We start from the raw sequence: 19,633 nt of genomic DNA, 5'->3' as shown, positions 1-19,633 counted from the left end.
TCAGTGTCAAAGTTCCATGAAGCCAAAATGTAAAAATGTTTCAGCATTGAAATATGAGTGAGAGAAAGAGAGAGAGAGAGAGAGAGAGAGAGAGAGAGAGAGAGAGAGAGAGAGAGATTGAGAATTTTATTAAGTGCTTAATATTTGCCAGGCACTGTGCTAAGTGTTAGGGATAAAAATGAAAGAAAGCAAGATAGTACCTATCCTTAAAGAGCTTACATTCTAATGGGGGAAGATTACATATTTATATTACATATAAAGGGGAGCTATAAAGCAGGAGTTGGATGGTGAGATCTGTGGCTTCTTCACATGCAATGAGTCAGAAAGTGAGTGCCCTGAGTTCAGGGCACTTCTTTGATGCTAGCATCAGGGATTTAACAATACCCCAAAACTCTCTTCCCAAGTCACATGAATGAAAGTATCTTCTTTGGTCTATATCTACAAAAAAGCTAAAAGAAAGTCCTTATTCTCAAAGACCATAGTCTAATAAAGGACTAATTTGTTTTACCTTCGAATTTATTTTACTTACTTTTCCTTATGCACATTGTTTTTTTTTTCTTCTGCTTAAATCGGTCTTCTTAAGACCTTTTCTTGATGTCACTATTCCTAATTTCTCTTTAGTTTTCTAAATTCTTCAATCTCATAAGAAGACATAAACAGGTTTTTTTTTAAATTTCTGCAAAAACGTTCTATTTCTTGTGAAATCTTCTATTTATATGTAAAATCATCTTCTATTTCTATGTAAAATATTTAGTTTATTAGTTGTTTATATTTTAAGTTGTTTTTCGCTGAAATGAACAAATATTGAAAATAACATGCTTATATACATGAAAGAGAAAGTAAAGAAGAGATATTAAAGCATGAATTTATGTTATAGATGGTTTTTTAAATTGCATATTAAAATTTTATGTAGTAATAAAATTGCCTTGATTGTCTTTGTCTTCTTTTGAATGTTCTTTCTCTTTCTTTTGTGTATATTTAAATATTTCATTGATATTTTCTTTCCTTTCTTTTTTTTTGCTGTATCATTTTCATTTCATATAAATTCTCATCAACCCTCAATAGTAACTCTCTCTTATATCAAATAAGTATAGGCAAACAAAACAAATTCATATATTGGTTGTTTCTGAAAATGTATATCTCAGTCTGTAACTCTAGTGTATAGCCTCTATGCCAAGAAAGAGGTGGAAAACATGTTTCAAGGTCAGGCTTTTGAAGTGTTGATTGGTCTTAAGTCTTTCAAAGTTTTTTTTTCTTTCTATTATAGGCACTATATGAATTATTCTCCTGACTCTGCCACACTACATCATTTAATGCAGTTCTTCCAGGAATTGCTATTTACTGAATCTCTCCTTTTTGACATATCTTATAGCATGATAATATTTGATACATTCATAGACTATAATTTATTCAACCTTTCCTTGCTAGTGCATAGGTATGTTGCTGCCATTTCTTTGTCATAAAAAAGAAGATACCTATATATCTAACTCTATCACTTAAATCTATATCTAAATTTATATCAATCTACATCTATCTATCTATCTATCTGTCTGTCTATCTATCTCTCTATTTATCTATCTGTCTCTTTGTCTTTAACCTCTGGGGTCTATATTGGTTTCCCTAGGTTAAAAGTTATACACAACTTAGTTATGTTTTAACTACAGTTCCAAATTACTTTCCAAAATGGTAGGGCCATTTTATATCCATGTCAACATTTTTGGGGTCAAATTTGTCCATCGTACATGTGTGAAATCAGAGTCATTTTATAGTACTTTTGTTATATTATTTGGAAATTTTTTCTTAAGGCTATAAATAGCTGGCATCTTTTAAAAAAAACTCTGTTCATATTCTTCAAAAGTTTATATTTTGAGAAATTACTTTTTTATGTGATTTAATAACTCACCCTATTAGAAAAAAAATACAAAAGAGACTATTTCTCCCAGTTAATTATTTCTCTTCTAATTTTAATTGCATTGATTTTGTTTGTGCAAAGATTTTTCATTTTAGGTAATCAAAATTGCAGATTTTATATTTTATGCTCAGTTCTATCTCTTTCCCCTTCCATAGTTGTGAAAAGTGTCTACTTTTCCTTCAATTTGTATGTGATAGGAATTTTTACATAGGTTTATTAGTTGCAACTTTTATTAAATGTTGAGTCCTTCTGTCAGTAGTTGATTTTCCTCTATTATGTTTGATTCTGGTTCTTGATTAATTAATCTGTTCCAGATTAGTTAAATTAAATTAGATCAAATTAGATCCAATCAAATTAGATTTTTAATTTGTTCTTTTTCTGCTTTTTGTAAATGCATGCCCATTTCGTTGATCTGTTCTTTCCCACTTTTATTGATACACACACATTTAGAAATATAAAGTTTCCCCTAAGAACTACTTCAGATGCATCCCACAAATTTTTGAACGTTGTCTCATTGTTGTCCTTATCTTTAATGAAATTATCAATTGTTTCTATGATTTGTTCTTTGACCCACTCATTTTTTGGAATTGGATTATCTGGTTTCTGGTTAACTTTTAATCTATGCTTTCCTGGCTCTTTGTTAAATGTAATTTTTATTTCATTATAGTCTGAAAAGGGTGTATTTAATAGTTTTACTTTTTTGAATTCGGTTGTGAGGTTTACTATGCCCTAATACATGGACAATTTTTGAAGGTGCCATGTAGAGCTGAGAAAAAAGGCATACTCCTTTCTATTCCCATTCACTTTCCTGCAGAGGTCAATCAAATCTAACTTTTCTAAAATTATATTCATCTCCTTAATATATTTCTTATTTTTTATGTGGCTACATTTATCTAGTTCTAAGGGGCAGTAGTTGATGTCTTCCACTATTTTAGTTTTATTGTCTATTTCCTCTTTTTTTTGTTTGTTTTTTTGCAGGGGGGAAGGCAGAGCAATTGGGGTTAAGTGACTTGTCCAAGGTCACACAGCTAGTAAGTGTGTCATGTATCTGAGGCCGCATTTAAACTCAGGTCCTCCTGACTCCAGGGCCGGTGCTCTACTCACTGCACCACCTAGCTGCCCCTTGTCTATTTCCTCTTGTAACTCTTAACTTTTCCCTTAAGAATTTGAGTGGGTATGCCACTCGGTGCAAATATGTTTAGCATTAATATTAATATATTGTCTAGGGTACCTTTTAGCAAGATGTAGTTACTCTGCTTATCCTTTTTAAGTAAGTCTCTTTTTCCTTTTGCTTTGTCTGAGATCATGATTGCTACCCCTGCCTCTTTTACTTCAGCTAAAGCATGATAGATTCTCGTCCAGCCCTTTATTTTAACTCTCTCTGTGTCTTTCTATTTCAAATGTGTTTCTTGTAAACAACATATTGTTGAATTCTAGTTTCTAATCCATTCTACTATCTGCTTCAGTTTTATCATTGAATACATCCCATTCACATCCATTTTTGTGATTATTAATTGCATTTCCCTCAATCCTATTTTCTTCTATTTACCCTCTCTCTTTTTACCCCATCCCTCCTTTAAAGTCTGTTTTACTTCTGATCATTGCCTTCTTTTTTCTGCCCTCCCTTTTATCCCCCCTTTCTGTTATCCCCTTCCTTTCCTACTTCCCTGGTAGGAAAATAGATTTCTATTACTAAATGGATAATACACATATTGTGTGTGTTCATAAGTATGTGTATGTGGGACTGTTTGAATGTGTGTATACATGCATATATATGTGTGTATATATACATATACATACATATATGTGTGTGTGGGGGTGTTGCTGTTGTTGTTCAGTCATTTCAGTTTTGCCTGACTCTTTGTGACTCCGTATTGGGGTTTTCTTGGCAAAGATGCTGGAGAGTTTTTCCATTTCATTCTCCAGCTCATTTTGCAGATTAGGAACTGAGGTAAACCTAGTTAAGTAACTTATCCAGGACCACACAGCTAGTAAGTGTCTGAGGCCAGTTTGAACTCAGGTCTTCCTGACTCTTGACTTGATGCGCTATCTACTTATCTAATGTTCTATAATAGTTGTTGGAATACATATGCAATACTATACATACACACGCAATAATATATATAATATACACACACATACATATATACATACAATGCTATACACACATATGTGTATAGATATGCATATATATATATATATATATATATATTGTGCCTTTAAGCATATTGTTGTTTCGTTGCTTATCTCTTTTAACCAGGTTTTATTTTTCTTGTTTTTCTGAGATCTTTGTTGTCACATCATTTTTGGGGAGAGGAGGGAGGACTTACTTGAGTTGTAACAAATTTTTGTTGTAGTCTTTCATTTTAACTGTGTGTGAATATTTCTTTTTAAAGTTGTAGACTTTATTGGATTCTTCTTTCTACTCATAATTCATTTTGCTACCCTCTATTTTATGGATGATTTCATACCATTCAACCTCATGGCTATGATTGCCAATTGTTTTTTCCTCTATAATATTCTTTTATAATTTTCCCTTTCTTTGCTCCCCATTACCTATTTACAAGGCAAAAAGAAAGTTGAAAAAGAAAGGAAATGAAACCTATTCTAGTAATCTGTAATTGAAGTAGTCTGAATCCATTCCTCTCATCATCTTCTTCACCCAACCCAGACCACTATTATTGGTTCTTGCCCTTTCTTTTTCTCCTTTTGATCCCTCTTTATTAATTTATTTCTATAGTTGAAATTTGAACATTCAATCCCACATTCAACTTCCTTTTCCCTTTTTATGGCTCTTGTGGAAAGTGTGGCTCTGAAGGTGCTTTTGTCTCCTTTGCTTATTTGAATTTAAGCACTTCATCATCTTTTATCTCCTAATTGCTCAAATGTATTAACTTTTCTAAGGTTCATTTGTTTCTTATTTGTGTATTTCAAAGAATCTATCTAGTTCTGTTCTTTTTATCCATAATTCTTGAAAATCCTCTATTCTATCAAAAGTGCATCCCCCCAGATGTTTATTACTTATGCTTGCGTGATTCTTTATTATTCATTATAACAATTTATATTTTGCCATTTGGGATATCATATTCCAAGATTTCCTCTTTGTCACAGTCACAGAATAGTCTTATGTGATCCTTACTGGGGTTCCTTAGTATTTTAAGTCCTTTTTGGCTGCTTACAATACATTCTCAGTGACTTAGAACTCTGAAATTTGATTACATTTAATTTGCAATTACTGTAAAGAAGTGATCAATTGATTCTTTCTAATTCCACTTTCCCTCATGGTTTCCATAGATCTTGGCAAGTTTTAGGGAATTTGATGATTCTTAAATTATTTGTCCTGATCTTGTTTTCTTAGCAAATTATTTTTCATTGTAAAAATCTCACCTATTCTTCCTATTTTTCACTTTTCATTTTTTTTAAATATTTGTTGTTGAATCACTTAAATATTGAATTCTGTTTCTTTCATTCATTTGTGAATGTGTCTACTACTTTAGTTATGTTATTCATCTTTTACTGTAAGATATTTATTCTTCTTTATACTCCTTTCCTCAAGATTTCCAATTGCATCTGCCATCTTTTGCTTTATTTATTTGATTTACTCTTGGAGTCCTTGTGCCTAAGCAATTATTTTTATCTGTGACTCTACTCATACTGCAGTGGAGTTACTTTCATTTTGGTTTACCTCCTCTGATTCTCATAACCTCTTAAATTTCTTTGTTGTATTTCGAGTTTTTTCTTCTTCATTCACATTTCTAGCCACATTTCATGAATTGGGACTTTGTGAAAGAACCATGTTCCGCCTCCTCTTGAATTCTTAAATGGGCTTACTAGACCCTGCTCCTGTCCCCTCTGCAATCCAGTTGACTGATGAATTCCTAGTCTTTCTCCACTACTTATACTGCAACCCTTAAATAAGAAGCTGGGACTAGATCCTGCTCTCTCTCTCAGTCCTTGGCTATTATTTTTGTCTCTTTGTGACCCAGTATGACTGTTGGCATCAGCTCCCTATATCCTTTTTGCAAAATCACTAACTGACAGATTGCTTTGTTCCTTGCTACAATCCCAAAAATCCCCTGCTGAATATTAGATATTATGTCATCTTTATGTCCTGACGTGCCTCTCTTTTGTCTCTATCTTCTTGATTCCCTTTGGTGGACTTACCATAGATTGGATATCACACACACACACACACACACACACACACACACAGAGAGAGAGAGAGAGAGAGAGAGGCACACACGCACACAGAGTATAGTCTACCTTAATGCCTCTGTTCTGTCTCTATCTGCCTTAGCATTTACCTACCAGAAGCTGACTTTGTCCTTTGCTGGAAAACCAGCCAATATTTTGGAGGTGTGCCAGACAATATACTGTTTTGTTGTTGTTGTTGTTGTTTTGTTTTGAGTCAGAGCTAAGGCCCTGCTGGCATCAGGAACCAGTGTAATAGAGATTGTGCTAGCTTTAGGCATCTTTGATGAGGCACCAAACAAACTATCTACAGACTTTTCTGGCTATCTTCTTGGGTAGTCCTGAACTGAATAGAATTGCTTACAGGTGTTCTGCTTTGATTTAATTGATCATAATTCCATCTGTTTCATGCTTTTCTTTATAGGGACATTTCTTATGGGAGTTGAACTCAATCATAATTTTTCACATTACCACTTTGGCTCAGAAATATAGTTTATCAATTTTTAACAGAAAGGAGGAAGATGTCTTTTAGCTTTCTTTTTTTGATAACATTCTCTATTTTGTTTTAATGATGCATTTTAATTACATGTTATATTATATATTATACTGTTATATATTATATATTATACTTGCTTCTTAATATACTCTCCACACCACCTGCTCAGTTAGCCTTCTCCATTTCACTATAAGAAAAATTTTTCTTTAAGTTTAATAAAATAAACTAACACATCAACCACATCTTTGAGCATAGGCAGCATTCCATACTCATTATCTACTCACCTTTTCACTGAAGGAAGGGAGATTCATTTTCTTATATCTCATCTATGGTTAGGCTTGGTCATTATATCATGTTATGATTTATGTCAAAGTATTCTTATTTCACCCTACAGTAGTTCATCTAAGTTTTCCCCTATTCTTTTGAATTCTTTCTATTTGTTTTAATATTCCATTAAGTTCAAATACCACATTTGTGTAGCCATCTCCCAATCAATGGATACTTACTGTTTCTATTTTTTTCTTCCACAAAATGGCTGCCATAAAGCATTTATATACATTTTGGTATATACAGAACTTTTAATTCTTTTATCTTACTTTTCATATGTGTTTAGCAATGGGATCTCTAATTCAGACAGTATAGGAATTTCAGTCACTTTATTTTTTTGCATAATTCCAAAATATTTCCCAGAATGGTTTGTACAATTAAAAATGTATTGATAACCTTTATTTTCATGTAATCTTCACTTATAAATATGCTCTTATCCCACCCCTATCTACTGAGCCATCTTTTATAATGAAGATTTTTTTTTAAAGAAAGAAACAAATAAGTGAACAAACTAAACAATTAAACAACTGTTTGATTGCATTTATATTTTCAAAATCATTGCCTCTTACCTTTGCTAATAAGGAAGGGAGTAAAACACATTTTCTCATTTCTTCTCCAGGGCCAAGCTTGGTCATTACAATTACATAGTGTTCAATTTCATTTTTTAATTTTTTAAATTAGTACCATTTATATTGTTGTAGTAATTGTGTATATATTATCTTCTTAATTCTACTTATTTTACTAGAGATTGATTCATTTATCTTTTCTGATTTTTTCACATTCATTTTTTTAGGAGCACATTGATTCATACTCACATTTAATTATCACAATGTGTTATATAATCTCCAATTGTTGGCTATCTATTTTATATGTAATCTTTGCTACTATAAAATATGCTGTTATGAAGATTTTCATGTATACAGGAGCCCTTTTTTCAATTTCTAGGAGGATATATATACCACTAGAATCTCTAGTTTGATGAATATACTCAGTTTAGTTACTTTTTCAGTATAATGCTAATTACTTTCTGGAATGGCTGGATTAACTCAATAATACATTTAATGTGCCTGTCTTACTACAGCTCATCCAACATTAGCTATTTCCATTTTGGGCCATTTTTGACAATTTGCAAAATAAACTATCAGAGCTAAATGCATGACCCTTTCACCAACCCATACCAAAACTTAAAGAAAGGTCACATGTTTGGCTAGAAACCTTAAAAGAGGGTAATAGGAATTTAGAAGCATTTTAGAATATTTATTTAGAATATTTATTGAAAATAAGTAAAATTGAGTCCCTGAGATAAAAAGAAAGAACACTGGGTGAGGTTAAAAAAAATCGTAAGACATAATCAGAGATCCTAAATAATTAATGCTCCCTATGCCAGACCACAAGTCAGCACAAATAAACTTCACATTTTTGTGTCAGGTTCCAGCTGTGGGAGCTCTGGTGTTCTCCCATGCTAGTCATTTAGGCTGAGTCTCTATTAAGATTTTCACAAGATAAACAATGAGTTCAAATCATTGATTCCACCTATGAGCATGAAGAAAATGAAGTTTAAGTAGAGCAGAAAGAGAATTACAGTGCAGAATAGACCTGGGAAGAGTAGAATTCTATGCCTTTAGAAAAGGGGTTAGAAATCAAGTTGGAGTCGGTCCTCTTCTCATAAAGTTTACTCTGGGAAAGGAATTATTTGGAACCTTAATTTGAACAGGCAAGGACATCCAAACTTAGGCAGCTGTGTTATAGAAAGAGTACTAGAGTAGTACAAGGTGGATGAACCAAGAGCAAGAAGAGAAAACTAAAAATAAACTACAAGAAATGCCAGAAAAAAAATGAAAGATAAAATGTCAAAAAAAGAAACATCGGTTATAATGTGGGGTTATACTAAAACCAGTGGTGGGATTCAGCCAGTTGGCACCCATTTGGTAGAACTGGTACCTAATTTTAGGTTTAGTTGAGTGAACTCTTTGTTAGTGGGTACAGAGCCTTGGCTCGGGTCTGTGGAGAACTGGTTGTTAATTCATTTGAATCCCACCACTGACTAAAGCCAATTGTTAAGTTTTCAGCATGAGCATTCACACCTCAGAAAACACTGTAAATGAGGGTTTATTTTATTGTTTTGTTTATCATCTAAACTTGAGAAAATGATGGAGAAAATGTATAATGTAGATTAAATTTACAAGTGTGTTGTAGGCACTTTTTTTTTTCTCGGAGAGCTGATGTGCCCCTGGCTACGAGCCTAACTACAAAAGAGATAAACCAATAGTGAGACTCATAAACACAGAAGGTAAGTATTTTTTTTAATGAGCAGTTATGCTACAGTGAACAAAAATGAAATAAGAATCACCAATGAAAAAGAAAGCAATGCAGACTTACTAGAAATCTTAATACAAAAATGAAAAAAGCTCCATGATAGTTGAAATGAGAAATAAAAAGGTTTAAGAAATGATATTAGTGTGGAAATTTTGTAAAGAATCAAAGTTTCAAAGCAGTCACTGGAGTTTACTAAATGCGGTGGTGGACAGCAACTTGGTAAGACCTAGATTTTAGGAATGTCACTTTGAAAGCTGAATGGAGGATATACTGGACAAGAGAGACTTAAATTAGGGAGACCAATCAGAAGAATATTGCAGTACTATGGAAATGAGGTCATGAGAATCCACACCATAATAACAACAATATCAGAGGAAAGACTATAATAGAGATGTTTTGAGGATAGAATTGAGAGGACTTAGTGACTAAGTGAATATGTGGGGTGAGAGAAAGAGTGAAGAGTTGAGTATGTCACATAGTCCGAGTGCCTGAGCAACTTGGGGGATGGTAGTGCACTTTAGAATAATAGAAAAGACAAACTTTAGTGTCTGAGATTAAAGTAAACTGAGACAAAAAGCTCAAATTTTGCCAATTAGCAAAGCACAAATTTGCCCATAAACAGGATCTCAACCTTCTCAGCTGACTAAGACTTCAGGTAAGACTTCAGGAATAAAAGGAGGAGCATTCAAAAATTAGAAGGCACCATTGTAGATGGGGGGAAATAATATGATTGGTTACAAATCCTATAGCATCATAGATGGAGAAAACAATACAATTGGTTCCAAAGTCAGAAACATTGTAGGTATGAGGAGCAATATGATTGGTTGGAAATCAGAATGCAGGATTCGTAACCCCTCCTCCCATTTTATCATTAGGAATTTCCTAGTGACAACTCTTAAGCAAGAGTATATCTAGTTCAGAATAGAATTGATAAAGTGAGTGCCCTTGTCAGAGTGAACGAATGCCAGTAGGCTAAAGTGGGGAGCAATTTCTCTCAAAATATCTTTGCAATGAATCCATCTGTGAATTGAGATTCCTGGAAAGCCTCCACCCACCAGGTGAGTTGGTCAACAATAACCAAGCAGACCTTGCAGTAGGCAGACATTTTGTTATTATTCAGTTGTTTTGGTCATGTCTGATTTTTTGTGACCCCTTTAGGGGTTTTCATGGCAAAGACACTGTAGTGGTCTGCCATTTGCCATTTCCTTTACTATCTCATTTGACAGATGAAGGACTGAGGCAAACAGCATTGTGACTTGGCCAGGGTCACACCGCTAGTAAGCATCTGAGGCCAAATTTGAACAAAGAAAGATGAGTCTTCCTCACTCTAAGCCCAGTACTCTATTAACTGTCTAGTTGCCCCTGGACAGACTTAGGCATGCAGATAAAATCAATCTGTAAATGTTCAAAGGGTATGTTTGTTAATGAGTGGCCACCATAGGCAACATTAGGAGAGGCATGCTGATTAAATGCCTGGCAAGTAGGGCAAGAGGCACACACTGGGCAGCTATGACATTTATACCAGGGGCAACCCAAGTGCTCCTATTCAAATCCACAATTCCCTGAGTGCCAAAATGGCCCCACTTAAGAACAAGCAGATATACCTGGTAATAGAAATTCAGGAGGCAGAATGGTTTGCCCTTTTTAGTCATCTAGACCCTGGCAACCCCTTTTTTCTTAAACCATTGCTTCCATTTCTCAGGTTCAAAGTCATCATAGGAAAGAGAGATTGTCATTACAAAAAGGAGAGAGGTTAAAAATATGTGCAGGACCTTCAAAGGCAACAAGTTTTACAGCAGCATCAGCATGGCTGTTCCCTCTTGAAACAGAATAAGTTCCACCAGTGTGGACCAAACAATAGATAATGGCCAGGGCAGTAAGAATTCTCAAAGCCAATAAGAGATCTTTGATGAAATCTGCATTAGCAATGACCTTACCAGCAGATGTCAAAAAACTGCTCTGTAGCTAGAGAATCCCAACAGCATGACAGACACCAAATACATACCACGACTCAGTATAAATTGTGATGCTTTTTCCCTTGGCTAAGTGACATGCCTAGGGATAAGGGCCACAAGCTCAGCAGCTTGAACATTGAGATTAGAAGGCAGTGAAACCCCCCAGTGTCATGGTCAGAAACTACAGCAGTACTGCTATAGTGAGCATCATCCCTCATAAAAGAGGACCTGTCAGTATACAAAATATGATCAGGATTTAATAAAGGGGTGTTAGAAAGGTCATTGTAGGTTTTTTTTAGCCATGACTGCTACTGAAGTACAGTCATGCAGTGGCTCCTCAGAGATTGGCAGATTGGGAAGCAATGTGAGAATGGTACAGCATTTGAGAGTGATATTCTCTTTACCAGGCAAGGTCACATCATATTTGGCAAGCCTACTATCTGAAAAAGGCTGAGTTTGGTGGTGAAGTATGAGGACCTCGACTTCAGGGGGACACTACACTATTAAGGAAGGATCCTAAAACTAAATCCTAAGTCTTTTCTACCAAAAGAGCAGTCAGTGGTGGCCACAACCCATAGGCAGGGTTGTGCTCCAGCAGCCACAGCATCAAGCTGAGCAAAATAATAAGCCACTGGGCTCTCAGAGGGTCTGAATATTTGGGTTGAGACCCTGGAGGCCTCTCCTTTTTGCTCTTGTATAAAAAGTGAGAAGGATTTGCTGTAATCTGAAACTCCTAGAGCAGGTGATAATAACAAGGCTATTAATGAGGGTGGAGAGATACAAAGGTTCAGACACAGTCTTTAGTCTGAGTTATGGGCTTCATAATCTCATTGAATGAAGGAATTCATTGCCTGCAGTATCTGGCTGCTCCAAGGATGGCACTCAGTTGCTGCTTAAAGGTGGGTGCAGAGAATTGCTGGACAACCTGAATGCATTTAGGAGAAATGGAATGATTCCCAATAGTCAAAATGAAACCCAAATATCTCACCTGTGGAAAGCACCACTGGACTTTTGACTTAGTGACTTTATGGTCTCTAATGAAGTTCTACTAATAGATAAGAACTGTCCTGATAAACCTCAAAATCTGCAGCAGATAGAAACAGATCCTCCATGTACTGAGCTAAGATGGTACACTTAAAAGCAATGAAAGCTAAAGCCTGCTGTAATATTTGAGAGAATAATGTGGGACTCTCTACATACCCTTGAGGTGGACAAGTCCATGTCCACTGGTGTTTTTTCAGGTGAAGGCAAACAAGTAGTGGGTGTCTGGGTGAACAGAAATGGTTTAGAAAAGCCTGAGCAAAGGTCTATCACAGTAAAACAGGTAGCATTACAAGGCATTGAAGAGATGGTGGTAGCAGGGTTGGGTACCATTAACTGCCTAGGTATAACATAAACATAAATGACATGCAAATCTTGAACAAAGCTATAAACAGGCTTGCCATCCATGATGGCTCTGTAGACCTTCAGTCTGATACCTCTTCTCTCCCACATTTTCCTTTAGAGCCTCCCAAACTTTGAACTAGCTCTGATAATGCCTGTGTCAACCTCATTGTCAGTGTGTATATCCCTGGAAAGTATACTGCCAATATAAACCAACTTATCCACAGTATTTGAAACTTCTCCATTTGCTATATCCAATGGTTCCACATATGGCTGGTGTGGTACTGGCTGGTGAAACACTTGGGTGTTCTTGTTGTTAATTGTTAGGCCAAAATTAATACAAGTAGCAGAGAATTGATCCATATTTTGTTGCATCTCAGCTTCAGAGGCTGCAATGAGTGCACAATCATCTGCAAACAAAAAATCATGCACCAACTATCCCTCCAATTTAGTCTCGTCTTGTAGCCTTGTAACCAGAATGGCCTTTGTTTTCTTTGAATGACTCAGTTTACCTCATTGAGCTTCCCTGGACGCTGGGGCTTGCTCTTCCGGGGCAGGACCAGAACTTCCTGTGTGATGAGTCATGGGGCTGGCTGAGGGGAGGTGTTAGCTCCAGAACCTGGTCTACCCTAGGGGGAGGAGCCAACTCAGGAACCAATCGGCCCTGGTCATTTGGGCGGAGCTTGATGATGTCAAAAACCCTATAAGAGGGGAGAGGACAGCTTGAAGATTCTTCTCTCTTCCTTTTCCGGTTGGAGCCAGCGACAGTTACAACGACAGTTACAGAGGCAGTTACGACAGTTACGTCAGTTACAGCCACAGCTGAAGCAGGAGCTGCCAGTAGCAGAGCTAACCTACGGGAGAAAGCTGAACAAAGACTTCAGGCCATTACAGCGACAGTTACAGCGACAGTTGGAGCCAGAGGCAGTTACAGAGGCAGTTACGACAGTTACGTCAGTTACAGCCACAGCTGAAGCAGGAGCTGCCAGTAGCAGAGCTGATCTACGGGAGGAAGCTGAACAAAGACTTCAGGCCAGTGGGTAATCTTATTACCATCGAGGGGGAAGCATGATTTTGCTTTACGCAATCATGCTTCTCTGTAGCCTCCTGGTTACTCTTGCAAGGCGTACTTATTGGGCCTGGAAGATTTTGATCAACATATCAAAATGGGGCTTCTGGTTCATGGGTTGGTTACTGTGGAGCCTAAATAAATGTTTTGATTCTTCTGCCTTCTACTTTGAGAGTTTCTTATATCCGGCGGTTCCGAACCTTTCAGACATGTTTATGATCCTCTTTGAGATTATAAACTCGGTCCTCCTGTTACAAGCCTTTTCAAGTTAAATAATTTACTATCAGTGCAGTAGCTGCCTTTGATACTGTGTTGGTCTCCATTGAAGGCATCTGACAACATAGCTGAAAACATCATGTTAAAAAGCACAGAACAAGCCCACAGGTTTGTTTCACTCTATTTGTGACTGGGTAAACGTGAAAATATTGTCCATTATCCAGAAACCAGGCAAGAATGTTGTCATGAAACTGACATACAATTGGCATACAATGCCAATGAACTTCTATGGGCAACCAAATTTTGAAATAATTTTTCATAAGCCCTCATGACTGATAGTATCAAATGTCTTGATCAGATCCACAAACATTAGGTATAGACATCTGTTCTGCTCCTGGCATTTCCTGACAGCAAATACCATATTGACCATTCCTCAGCCCTTTCTGAAGCCACATTGGCTCTCAGATAGATGAGCATCTTCCAGATAAAGAATCAGCCATTAAGGATGACTTTAGCAAGAATCTTGCCAGCAATAACTAAGAGACCCTCTCCCCACTCCGGGATTGTCATAGGACAATCTATTTCCTTTACTTTTATCGAGATGAACAATGGAGGCATCCTTGAACTCTTAGGGGAATAATCTCCTCTTGCCAAATAACCTAGAATATTTCAGCAAGCTTTTGTATGAGCAATAGACCCCCTGCCTTGTAAATCTCAGCTAAAATAGAATCAACACCAGGTAATTTGCCACAGGAGAGGAGCCTAATGACATTCAAAATCTCTTCTTCAGTTGGAAATTTGACTAGGGAGAGATTGACTTCCACCTGAGGTAAACACTCAGTGGCTTCAGCATTGATTGATGATGGACTGTTGAAAACACTATGGAAGTGTTCAACCCATCTCTCCAGGATCATGTCCTTATTACTAATCAATGTGGCTCCATCAGCTCTGACTAGGTAAGATGCACCATATATCTTTGCTCCATGGATAGCCTTTGGGGTATCATAAAAGTGCTTTGGATTGTTACTATCAGCATAAAATTGAATTTCATCTGCCTTCTTACTGAGCAGGAATCCTGCATCTCTCCAAACTTTGCTTGTACTTTACTTTTTATGGAGTTAAAGGCTACCTTCTTAGAAATGGATGAACTATCGCACGAGTAAACCCTGTGGAATTCTCCTTTTTCATTTAGCAGTTTCTGAATCTCCCTATCAATTTTGTCAAACCAGTCTTGATACTTGTGAGTGTTCTGACCCAGATGAGTAAACGCAGTACAGTACACCAAATCTCTGAAAGCTGTCCACTCCTTTTCTGTTCCACTGTTGCCAACCATGGGCTGGCTCAGCTTTCTCTCCAAGTTAGCAGCAAACTGTTCTGACAGAGAAGCACTCTAATCGGTTGTCTTCTGTTTGTCATCTTGCTTTGGTGCCACCACTTTTGTTGAAGACAAATATTTAGCTTGGAGAGGATGTCTCTGATCAGTCCATATTCTGTACCACATATAGCCTTCATCACTCCCACACCCTGTTTGTCTCTTCTCCTTACAATCACATAGTCCATTAAATTCCAATGTTTACTGCAAGGTGCTTACAAAGTTTTATTGTGTTTAGGTAAATAGAAGACAGGGTTGGTGATGAGAAGTTCATGAGATGCACAAGTCTTCACTAGTAAGTGACCAGTGGTGTTGCTGTTTCCTAATCAATTCTTCCCAGGGACTTCCCTGCTTTGTCTGGTAGCCTGAATCTACTCTAGCACGAAGTCACCCAGAATTATAAGCTTGTCCTCTTTTGGCACATTGACAATGAAGATCTCTAGGTCTCCATAATATTTTTCTTTGACCTCCTCGGGGTTCATTATGGTGGGAGCATAGGTACTGGGAATGGTGGCATGGCATTTTCTTGCAAGTGGCAATTGCATCGTCATGAGCCTGTCATTCACTTCTTTTGGTAGGCATACAAGCATGCTGACTAGATTAGTTTTGATTGTAAAACCTACACCAGCTTCAAGGTCCTCCCCTTCGCTGAAGCTACTGTAGAAAAAACCTGTATTCAGCTCTGACTTCAGTAAGCTGGGCTTCATTTGCGGGCCTTGTTTCACTCAGGGCTGCTATTTGGATGTGATGCCTGCTGAATTCTTTCACAACAAGAGCTGTTTTCCTTACAGGTCTACTGGATTTTGTGTTGTCTATAAGTGTGTGCACATTTCATGTACCCATTGTGAGTAGAATCATCTTTGCAGAAGTTTTTCTACACTTTTTTCTTTGTGTTTCTACCACAGTATCCCTGCCTGCTACAATAGGTAGGCTGGGGTTTGGTAAAGCAGACAATTTTAGGGTATCTCTTCTAGCTTCTTCCTCACACCAAGGTACAAGCAATGCTGTCCTACAAGCAAGGCTGCTCAAACACTCAGAGGGCTGCTAAATCCCACTGCTGCTCACAGTGAAAAGATGACTCTATGACACAGGCCACCTGTGTGCAGGGTTGTGATTATAGCTCCCAGTGTATCTGCACCTGCTGCTTCATCACTTGCCTGTTACCACAGGACTTTGAAATCAGTAAAAATGACATGGGTGATGTCTTTTGATTCATGCATAAATTGGATTTAAGTGAGGCAGAGTTGCACGAAGACATCAACCTCATTCACTCTTCCTGAATCTATTAGCAGAACAGAGTCAAGACAATTGGTGATGGTTCTGGATGCAGTGGATAGCATTGGCATCTTCGATGTCTAACCAAACTCTCAATGCTCCATTGTGCCTGCTTCAGCTCTCTTCACCGCTGTTATGTTTTAACAAATTGTTCTTATCAGCCTATTGCACCAGGGGAAGTCCTCACACTTCACATGTTTGGAATAGACAACCCCCCCAACTCACCAACAGGTTTGAGACCCCTCGGTTGCCCTCAATGTGGTTTAGCCTGTCTGCTGAAACAGTTTACCAGGATATGCCTGCTACTTGTGCTGCATCTTCTTGGAGCCACAGATGACAGTTTGGTGGATCAGGCAGACACAAAAGATGAAAAGCAGCCTCACACCAGAAGTACTCGTCTTCCCTGAAGATAGCCTACACCCCAAAGACCCAATAAAGGTAGAGTTAGAATGAGGTTTACTCATTTAAATTGAATTAGAGGCTGCACTACCCAAAAGCATTGCAAGGTTATAGTAATGGAAGCAGTAGACGAAAGGGGTTGCAAAGGAATAGGAAAAGAAAAAGGTGCAGGCAAGGTGGGATAGTCAAATAATTTAATTAATGCTATCCGGCCCAGCCAGAATTCCCTCTTATCTGGATGTCTATCTCCCATGGGTAACCTTAAATCTTTCAGTTTACAATGCTCAAAGGTGCAAAAATGAGGTCAAAATAATTTATCAGCTAAGTCTTGTCATCTTAGATCAAATGTTGTATAATCTAACAGCACATTTCTTTTTCATTCCTGGTGGAACCAGAAGAATTCCCTTGTCCCAGGATGTGAGGAGTCTATCTGGGGGAAGAGGGAAGGTATTTCGGCATTCTGTCATTAGATCTCGTTATTTTAAACCGCTTGTTTGTTAGATCACACTATAGAAAAAATTGTAAGATGCAAAAACACAGATGTACAAACTCACAGAAGCACAAACAATCACAGTAATGACGGACTTCTGTGAAATGTCCAGCACAAGTCCTAATCAACACAATGAATGTCAGAGTACCTCTTTTTTCGTCTTTAGGCAAGGTACCCTTCCAATTTGGGATAGACCTTTATCAACCCAATTTTTGATTAAAAGATTTGTGTAGTAATATAGAGACATGATCTCCAGGATTGCTCTGTGGTGAGAAGAGTAAAGTACCTTGCTAGGCTTCTAATTGTTCTCTAGGAGTCCCTGTCCAAAGGGTCATATGTTTTGGTTGAGTAGCCTGGTCACAGATCTAGTCCTCAGTTTAGTAATATAATAAAGCCCAGGAATCTCTAACAGGAAATCCCTGCCAGTTGTCTGCAGCATTCCAATTGGTAGCCCTTGATGTTGAGATTGCTTATCACAGTGCCATGCTCAAGACAGCCTGAGGGTGACTGCCACCAGTCATAGTGGCAAGATGGGTAGCTGGTTTGTGTCTAAGAAAGGCATGTGGGTTACCCAAGGATTTTAGGGCTTCTGACACAAAGGAACCCTCTTGGGAGGAAGTAGGGTTCCCCTATTAACCTGTGGTTTCTACAACTGGTCTTAAAGTGTCAATCTACCCCAGGGTAGGTGTGGCTGTCAACAGGTCCTTGTCTGAGTACTCAATTTATAGCATAGTATAAGGGCAGAATCTGTGGAGACCATCTCTCCCTCTCTCTACAGTCAAATATAGTGAAAGGAGAGATTGTTGTTACAAAAACAGACACAAAGGCACTAAACGCCAATGACAAAGTTCCTAAAAAAATTTAGTGTGCACAAATGAAAGTCCCTTTTTATGCCAGATTTGGGACTTTTCTTCTGTGTCTTGGGCCAAGTTCGATCTATTTTTAGTTACTCCTGTTCGACTGGGAGGGTTTCATGTTTCCAGGCTTTCCCCTAACCTTTCTTAAATGGGAAATATACCTCTAGCTTGAACCACGGGTTCCACTTAAAGAAAAAAAATCTCCAAAGGCCTTTTAATGACTTCCCTGAAGGGGTGTTGATGTTGTGCACCTTTGGGCCAGGAGCATCCTTTGAGGAAAAAAAAAATTTCCAAAGTTCTCATCTCTTTACTATTACTGAACAATTGCTCCAAAACACAAACAGTATATTACACTAAGACAAACATTCAGAGTTGCAGCTTTTTCAATAGTGTGAGAGCCTTGCCTTGGCTTGGAAGAGTTGGGACCAAGGGCAGAGTCAGGCCTCCATTGCAGTCTTTTGTACAGAAATTCTCCTAGTGAAAATTTCACCAGGGCACTCTAGGGTGAGTGCTTTCAATTAAAATAAACTGAGGCACAAAGGTCTGAACATGATCAATTTATTAGCAAAGCATGAATCTGCCAATAAACAGGGTCGGAGCCTCCTTAGCTGGCTAGGACTTGAAGTAAGGGTTGCTAAATCATTTTTATAGACAAAAGAAGGTGTATCCAAAAATTAGAAGGCAACATCATAGATGGGGAAAATAATCTAATTGGTTACAGTCAGAAGCATCATGATCATGAGGAAAGATATGATTGGTTGGAAATTGGAAATGTGAGGCTAGCAACCCCTCCTCTTATCTTGTTACTTGTAAATTGCTGATTGATTGATCCCACCTGCATCCTTAAAGAATAACTAACAGTTTATAGTTAATACTTCTCCTTTAATTGTGCAAGAATAGTTAGTGGTAGAGATATAAGAGATTATCTCTAATTAAAAGTGATTTATAGGATAGCTGAACTTTTAAACTTAGAGAGGAAAAATGGTCATTATAGGAAAGCTGAACTTTAAAACTTATAAACTTAACTTGAAAAGAAAGAAGTGTGACTTTAGGCAGTAATACAAAATGTTGGTGATGATACAGAATAGAATCAATTACAAAAATGGAGATAATATCAATTTGATTTTCTCAAAACAAAAAACCTTTTCGTTTTACTTACACATCATTTCCCCTTAACGTCACCCATCTCTAACTCCAAGGTCAAAATAAGAATTATAATACAGATTTTCAAAATCGATGTATATTTAAATGCAATAGGTAGGCACCAGGATAATTTGTGCTCCTCTTTAGAATCAGGTAGGCATGTGAATTATATGCAAACTAAAATAAATGACCTTGAAGAAAGCATACACAAAATTAATTTAGAGATCTATTT

Source organism: Trichosurus vulpecula, chromosome 1 (assembly GCF_011100635.1).
Source record: "Trichosurus vulpecula isolate mTriVul1 chromosome 1, mTriVul1.pri, whole genome shotgun sequence".
Classification (NCBI taxonomy): domain Eukaryota; kingdom Metazoa; phylum Chordata; class Mammalia; order Diprotodontia; family Phalangeridae; genus Trichosurus; species Trichosurus vulpecula.
The sequence above is the reverse complement of the archived record's forward strand: the minus strand, read 5'-3'. Positions refer to the sequence as shown.